Raw genomic sequence first — 9281 nt, 5'->3', positions numbered from 1 at the left:
TTTACCACATGAGTGGTCAAAGCTTCTACGGCGAGACCTGCCTCGATAACAGTTGACATTGCAGTTATTTGTTGTTCTAGCCCTGAAATTCTTGTAATTATTTCACTCATAGCTACCAGAACATCCTGTTCGCTACAAGCCTCATTTTTCACGATGGGGATTCATTTTTACTATTCTGTCAGCTATTATAGCCACTTTTTTTAGTTCCTCTTCATTTATAAAGTGTTCTCTATAGAATCCATAAGTTTTTCTAGTTAGAATATTAACAACAACCTTTTCTGACACACTTACTCGGCCAAACTTAAATGTTCTGTTCTGATTTCTATCAATGTGATCTCTACAGACTCAATGAGTTATTTATTTATTTATTATGTGGCAAGTTTTCCATTCTGCATATATGAGAATTTTATATGGAATTACAAACAGTATGAACAATATTAAAAGGAATCTACATAAAAATTATTTTTATCAGGAAAGGTCACTGGCTACTGAAAATAGAGCTTACAGTGTTTTTTTTTAATTTTTTTTTTTAAATCTGATTGCAATTCATTGGCAAAAATTACATCATTGACAGGCAATAATATAAACAAAGATGGGTTTTGAAGAGACTAAACATGGAATACCCCTTACCATTATACTCTCTTTAAACAGGAAATCGTCCTGATCTGGGAGAGGAATTATTAGCCATAAAAAAAATAATGTGTTTCCCTATAATGTATGCTGATAACTATTTTGAGTTATTTTAGTTTTGGACACTTTACAATAACATGAAATCTGGATGGACTCCAGGACTGCAGAACATTTTGAAGAAGCTGATAGTACCAAATTTTTTATTACCAATTTGTATCAGAGTATGGAAGAGTATAAAAAGTAACTCATTGAATAATCAATTATACAAACATTCTACAATTATAATGTACAAACATTAAATTACAATAAGCTTCATTTTAATAATTATTCTTAACAATTAATCCAACAAACAAAACTATAAATTCATTTAAGTGGTCCTTACAAGAAGTTTAAATTGATCTCTTCTATACACGCAATTCCAGTATTTTCCTTACTTGTTGAAAATAACATACTTTTTTTGTTCTTGCATAGCATCAACTTCTTTGGCAGTATATTTCTTTGGGCCAAAGTATACACATCATACCAAAATGACAAATTACAGACTGTATCAGTTGTTCATGTTAAATAGGTAACATAGCAGATTTGTGAAAAGGTAAGCTTTTCTTCCATTTTAAACCATTTAAACCACACACTATGTGTATATTGTATTTCAAGCAAACCATTTAACCAGAGATAGCATCTATGATTGTGTGTTAATTTTACATACCCAGATATTGTGAATAATTGTGCATGTAGTAGGTCTTGCAGTTCAGACAAGTCAAAAAACAGACAAACTCTTAACAACAGGAAGGACATTAGAATTTCTCATATTTAGAAACCAAAAAAATCATTTTTAGAAGTTAACAATTTTATAGTCTAGGTTAAATCTGCCACATACACTAAACACAAATTTGTTTTCTTCAACAATAATCTTTACAATTTCTGTACAATTCACTTAAAAATTGACAATTGATTATGTAGCACTAAATGTTCTTTGTTTATCAGCCATTTCCAGTTGATGTAAATAATAGCACATTTCTAATAAGCAGCAGTACCTAGAATAAGAATTTTACAAGACATGAAACGGTTTTGAAAAATATCACAAAAAAATAAAAGATAAGTCCACAACTTTTTCCTAAGAGACCCATTATACTCATGAACACTGAGTACGAGACAATACACACTGATCATTTACGCTTCTATGCAGTTTGCAATATAGATGGCTTGGAAATTGGTGGACACTAACATTAATCCTGATCGAAAATAATCACTATTACCCTATGACTACAAGAAACAGCATTTCCATCATCTTGCGAAAACATCACAAATCTTAGATGATGTATATGTATTGTAAAAAGATTTAGAATGCCTCTCAAGTCCAATTACTTTTGGTATATAAAATTTCAAACTACAATTTGTAGTTATTACATTTAAAGCACTAATACTGGTATACCAGCTGATCAAAAATGCAAGTGAAACAACTTAAAAATTTCTAGTAATGAAAAGAAAACAATGGTGTTCCAGTCATTAACCAAAATTGTTTTGGATAATTCAGTTTTAGAACAAGCCTGTCAAATCTCTTATTTAGGCTGTACTGTAAGTTTTGATTTTGACTCCAATACTGAAAATAAAATACACAAATTCCAAGTTGTCTGTGGTACCATTTGCAGAACATTGGGCCAGAAAGTACAAAAAGAGATCATCATGAAATTCTATAAAGTGATAGCAGTTCCTGTGTTATCCTAAAGTAGCAAAATTTTCAAACAGCAGAGACGAGGTTCCTAAGGGAGACAAACAGCTGCACAAGAAGAGAGATGATTAGACAAGAAAATATCAAAACAAATTAAATATTCATGAATGAAAAAGATCAAAAAATATTGTGAAGATTGGAGATAACACCTCATGAGAATACCAGGTCACAGAATTCCCCAGAAGATCCTCAACTACAAGCAGAATGAAAAGAGAGATACTGGAAGACTTCAAAAAGATGGGAAAGATTTTGTTTGTGGGTTCGGAACAGGCAACAGGTTAATCCTTGAAAGGAAGATGTCACTATATTAGTGTTGCTCTGGAAATGAAGGGAAAGTACTAGTAAATAGGAGTAATGGCTCTCTTAATAGAAACAATGAACAATGATAAAGAGTTAATTACAGCAACTACTATGTCTTAAATTGGCAAGGAAAAATAAAGACTGTCCACTGGAATGCTGAGAGAGATCTTTTAAAATGAAGTTGCTAGCATAAATATTTAAGGGTTGTCTGCTGGCTTACTCATTCATCTTCTGCAATCTGTCATTTGGCATTAACTTCAATTTGAATCACAAAACAAAGAGACCAGCATTAGGACATCCCAAATTAAATTGTGTTAAATTATGGGTCCAACTAATATTGTCTATGTAGACAACTGATCAGTGCTAATATCAAATTGCAACCAAGGTTCGAAACAGAAAACTCCAGAAGAAGAATAATTACCAAGACCGAGTAGATTATGACCATTTTTTTTTAATTTTTTTTTTTAGGATGTGCAGAAATGAATATTTTTAAAGGAACACTGTAGCAGAATAATTTTAAACAGCACAGGAAAACTAGTGCATCAAAAGAAGGGAGAATCAGTTAGCTGAAGAGGTTACATACAATATACAGTACACAATAAAAGCCAGATTAGGTACACAAAAAATGGTTAGAAATACATATTCACTCCTGTGCTGTAGACGATACTGAAGTATATGAGTATTAAATGCTAATGTCTACTAACATTATCAACAGAAGTTTATATCTGGCTGCTGTTCTATATGAAACTGGTAAAGCACTCAACTTCATTTTTTGAATGATCCCAAACACTAATGGATTTGTTTTTCTATGTTCTGCAAAAACACACTGACAAGGCTCTTGTCCATATCAATATAACAATCAAGTAATACCACAATCCTACAAAAATCCAGTTTGTAACTTTTACACCTCACCATTTCAGTCTGACAAAGCCAAGTACAAACTTAATAATGCTTCATATGTCCACACTGAATCCTAAATGATATGCCCACATTAAATGCATGGGCAACAAAAACATTCTAAAGAAAAAATCTGATTCAGTTGCTAGCAATTTTCTAAATTTATTCCCCAACCAGTTTCGAAGCTTAAAGCTTTATTTTCACGTACCAACAAATAATTATGAAAACAAATGTGTGGCAGTCAGGCTAGGCAGTTAATGGGTAATCAAAACCCACAATAGGAGCATAGGACCAGCAACCACAGTGCCAGTCTGGACAGCAGGTGTTCACCCTCTCAAATATTTTGTACATTTATGAGGGGCATTTGAAAAGTCCCTGCAAAGTCTGAGAGATGGCACCACTAGCACGTATCAAGGTCATGTTTAGTTGTTAGCATCTTTGGAAAGAACGCACACCCAAGTTTCAGCCACATTGGTCTATTTCCTTGTGTTTGGAATTCATGTGAATCAAGGAAGTCAAGTGATTGTCAAAAAATGGATGAAAAAGAATTTCATGTGGTGATTAAACATTACTTTATTAAAGGCAAAACGCCTCAGGAGACTAAAGAGAAGCTTGATAAACATTATAGTGACTCTGCACCTTCGATTAGTACAGTTTACAAGTGGTTTTAAAATTTTCGGAGTGGCCATATGGGCACAAGTGATGCTGAACATTCTGGACACCCTGTGGAGGTTACGACTCCAGAAATCATTGATAAAATCCATGATATGGTGATGGATGACAGAAGAGATAAGGTGCCTGAGATTGCTAGTGCTGTGAGCATCTCGAATGAATAGGTACATGATATTTTGCATAAGCATTTGGACCTGAGAAAGCTATCCGCAAGATGGGTTGTGCGATTGCTCACACTTGACCAAAAAGTGTTGAAAGGATGGTTTGCAGCTGTTCAGGAAGAAATCCACAGGACTTTAAGCCTCGTTTAGTCACTGCGGATGAAACATGGATACATTACTATACTCCTGAGACAGAACACCAATCTAAACAATGGGTTACCAAGGAAGGATCTGCACCAAAAAAGGCAAAGACCATTCCTTCAGCTGGAAAGGTTATGGCGACTCTTTTGGGATTCACAAGGGTTAATCCTCATTGACTATCTGGAAAAAGGCAAAACTATTACAGGTGCATAGTATTCGTCATTATTGGACCGTTTGAAAACCGAGCTGCAAGAAAAACACCGGCAGCTGGACTGCAAAACAGTCCTTTTCCATCACAACAATGCACCAGCACACACCTCAGCAGTTGTGGTAGAAAAATTATTGGAAATATGATTCTAATTCGTTTCACATCCCCCTATTCGCCAGGCTTGGCTCCCTCGGACTACTATTTGTTCCCCAATTTGAAGAAATGGCTGGTGGAACAAAGATTTTATTCAAACGAGGATGTGATTGCAGCAACTAATAGCTATTTTGCAGACTTGGACAATTCCTATTATTTGGAAGGGATCAACAAATTAGAACAGTGTTGAAGTGTATGAGCCTAAAAGGAGACTATGTCAAAAAATAGAAAAGGTTTACCCCAAACACGTAAGTAGTTTTTATTTTTGTGCGGACTTTTCAAACACCCCTTGTATAAAGGCCTTATTCACAATCAACCAAAAATATTGATAATTAAGTATCAAAGCTGGATGATCACTAGATTTCTGTTCTGTGAAACCAATAATTCTTTGCTTGTTACACAAGAAAAAGATCTTAATAAGGAACTATAAGCATTACTTGTATACTGAAGACATACTAGTGAAAATAACTGCTGAAAATCAAGCGTGATTAACGTAATGCCAGAAACACGAACCCAAAATGATTCTTGTTGATTAAATAACCATTTTGATCAAAGGATAAAGCACAATAACATGAAGTGTTCATTTTGTTTTCAGAAGGTATAAAACAATGATATGATCTGTCCAAGTAAGTATCCAGTCATAACTGACAAAGTTTTGCAAGCTTTTAGCTCTAATAGTCATCCGCTGGTTCAAGGAATCAGTCTTGATAATGGTGCCCTCTGGCTATAAGGCAGAGTTCAATAATGTGTGTATCATTTGGCACTAATTACAACAGACAAGCAGTGAAGAGCATTCCTACCTCTGACCACTTCTTACCAAGCACACAGTAATAATACTCTATTCTGTATGGCCACATATGACAAAGCCTGGTTATTGTTAAGTCAACACTACAATGCTTTTCATAGGTTTTATAAGCAAAACATTAATGGACAATGTTGTATCTCACAGTTTGATAACAGTCTCAAACAAAAGACGATTTTCCAAACTATAATTAATGAAAATTTAATCTTACAGAACTCAAAACCACAGTTAAAATTGTGTTCTGTGGGACTTCACCTCCAAAGCTTTAGCACAAAACAGTAATCAATACAGTAAATCGGGAAAGATTTCACTACCTTGGGCCCTAATCAATAAGACTGATTAAGAGATCTGATTCCCATGGATCAAGCAGGTCATGAAGAAAGGAATCTGAGCTGCTTTATAAATGTACAAAATATTTGATCAGGTTAACACCCACTATCCAGGACGACACTGTGGTTGCTCTAAGACTAATAGAATATTTTACACAGGATTACTGAACATGAACACCCCCCCCCCCCCCAAATGAAACTAGATAAATTGAAACTCTCAAACACCATGGATAAATTTGTAATCAAAATACTGACAATACAGGTAATACAATTCTCAAATGAGAATCACGTAAGTTGGATAATTACAGAATTACAAGGGGAAATATGTCACAGCCATTTCAGAAAAACTTCAAACCCTTTGGAACAGGATTTTTAGTACACAAATCAATACCATACTCTGTAATAAGTTTCACCTCACAATCAGAAAATCATCACTCCAACAACGCTTTCAGAGCAGACTCACAGTGACTAAAATTAAACAAGAGGGACACAACAGAAAAAATTAAGAAAATTTTGAATAATGGGTAGACAGAACTGTAGAAAAAATGAAAGACTGATAATTGGCTCATCACCAAAAGAATGGAAATACAGATAGTGCGACCTGACATGCGATAGGCCCATAGAAAACAGAATAAAGGTTACACACACACACACACACACACACAATCTCAGGCAACTGAAATTACACTGCAAGCAGCAGAACCAGTGACCAGTGCCTGATGGGAATGGCATCTGGTTGGGGTAAGGGGGAGGCCAGTGTGGGGAGGGGGAGGGATAATAGGGTGGGGGTGGCCAGTGAAATGCTGCAGGTTAGATGGAGGGCGGAGGGGGGGGGGGAGTAGCGAGTAGTGGAAAAGGAGATATATAAAAAGACTGGGTGTGATGGTGGACTGATGGCTGTGTAGTGCTGCAATGGGAACAGGAAAGGGGCTGGATGGGTGCGGACAGTGACTAATTAAGGTTGAGGCCAGGAGGGTTTAGGGTTTATTGTTACATTCCATCCAGGATTTTCCTTTGTTTGAAACATTACACCAAAATACACAAAATAACCTAAAACATCAGGGAAATAGGGAGTGCTAGAAGAATGGATGCCAGCCTTAACACAGCCCTTCCAAAAGAAAAGGAGCAAAGCACAAACTAATAACTGCAGACAATTTTACTATGCCTAGTCACATTAAAAATTCTATCCAAAGCCCCGTGAAATTGGTTGCAGCCTCGGATACATTCACAAATAGAAGAACATCAAGGAGGGTTCTGGAAGAGAAGATCATGCGCAGTGAATAGATCTGATGCTTGAGAAAGATATTAACGTCAAGTAAGTTCAGAAACATAATAGTAACATTTGTCGTCTTCAAAAAGTCCTATGGCTCCCTAGGTAAACATTCTTCAACACACAATAAGTTATAAAGGTGACTAAGACCAGAAAGCTAATCCAGGAAATACTCAGTCATCCACTCTATTTAACTGAGTTTTAGAGAAAATAATCGGGACAAAGGACTGAATGGGCTAAAGATGGCGGGTGGGGAAGACAAGAAAAGAACCATCAACATACACACATCAAAAACCATTTTGCATCACCTCGTTTCCGAGAGTTCGGAACCTTTACAGAAAATTGGAATAGAGATCAACATAAATATCATTTCTGCCCTTTTTATTGCTCATGAAAACCACACACTGCATGTTGTACCACCACAAAGCGAGGCCTTCACAGAACAGTAATTCAGTGTAGATCCCTCACAAGTATTTTTTTTTTTTTTTGGGGGGGGGGGGGGGGAAGGCTATGAAAATTGTTTTAGCATGATAGTGGTGATGGCAATGACGATGATGATATGATAATATTTCAAGAAAACTCAATCACATTCAATAAATACCTAATAATTTGTTGCCAAAAAACAAGTGAAATTTAACTTACCTCCACAAAAAGGTGCTTTCTGTATGATGAAAACACCCTTCTAGCATAAGAAGTGCTGTTAGCAGACATGCATACAATAATTTGTTGGGATACAATGGAATCAGGAAACTGACATAATTACAGGTTCTGTACTGCATATTTTGTCTCCTGGTGTTTCAACAGAGTATATTCAGACTGTTAACAGATGTGAAAGTTTGGCACAGTGATCACAGTATGCACACATACATGCACTTCCTCTTGGAACAGCCCATTCAGTCCAAGTGCGTTCCTGTTTCACTTGCATCCAAGTTACTATTTTCAGCAATGCCCACAATAAGTTAAACTTCACGTTGCAATGTCCACACAATTTCTGCTTCACCAGTGCTGCACACAACATGATAGCCTAGTTCACTTAAGGAATTTATGACGTGCATAGGTGGTCCTGTGGAACAGATTTCACAGTATCACATACAATTTTATGTCATGTCATGTAAAAATCTGTTTAATAAAGTTTAAGGTTTACACATTAAATCAAAATCATATTACACAAGGAACACCGCAAAGTACACAATATACTGTACATTTCATAACTGAGATACCAACATTTTACCTGTACAAAACTACAGGTACATGCACTACATTAATAAGAAGTGGAATAAAATCTTGCCCACAATCAACAAAACTGCAGTATGACAGCTATGACATTCTTCATATTTCATTAACAGCTAATGTCAGAATAAAGGAACAGGATGTGTTTGTAAAGAGGTCAAGTGATGGATGGATGAACACTCACACTCACAACCGAGCGAGGTGGCGCAGTGGTTAGCACACTGGACTCGCATTCGGGAGGACGACGGTTCAATCCCGTCTCCGGCCATCCTGATTTAGGTTTTCCGTGATTTCCCTAAATCGTTTCAGGCAAATGCCGGGATGTTTCCTTTGAAAGGGCACGGCCGATTTCCTTCCCAATCCTTCCCTAACCCGAGCTTGCGCTCCGTCTCTAATGACCTCGTTGTCGACGGGACGTTAAACACTAACCACCACCACCACCACACTCACACACACACACACACACACACACACACACACACACACACACACACTCTCTCTCTCTCTCTCTCTCTCTCTCTCTCTCCCCCCCCCCCTTCCCCCCCCCCCCCTGCGAGAATAGAGCGCTTTGGCCACAACTAACAGAATTTTGAGACTCAAATATTTAGGTCAAGGTAGGTATCTTTGAAACATGCACGCGGTTCCTTAAGATTTTACAACATACTGCTTACTTCTGCTTATGTACTCTTAACTCCATTTTCTGTCACAGACACACAATCTTTTCTTCTCTGGTATCATATGGTTCATTACTGTAACAGT

At 36.5% G+C, this 9281-nt stretch overlaps 1 long non-coding RNA gene across 1 annotated transcript; it reads right to left on the bottom strand.

The window, feature by feature from the left end:
- Window positions 1-813: 813 nt before the first annotated feature.
- Window positions 814-8246, bottom strand: LOC126236332 (uncharacterized). Its single transcript, XR_007544895.1, has 2 exons — window positions 7935-8246; window positions 814-1664 (listed from the first exon to the last, which is right to left on the bottom strand). It is a non-coding gene; the product is annotated as an uncharacterized LOC126236332 (long non-coding RNA).
- Window positions 8247-9281: the final 1035 nt, after the last annotated feature.

The sequence above is a fragment of the Schistocerca nitens genome, chromosome 2 (assembly GCF_023898315.1).
Source record: "Schistocerca nitens isolate TAMUIC-IGC-003100 chromosome 2, iqSchNite1.1, whole genome shotgun sequence".
In the NCBI taxonomy this organism is placed as follows: domain Eukaryota; kingdom Metazoa; phylum Arthropoda; class Insecta; order Orthoptera; family Acrididae; genus Schistocerca; species Schistocerca nitens.
This window is presented reverse-complemented; position numbering and strand designations above follow the sequence as displayed.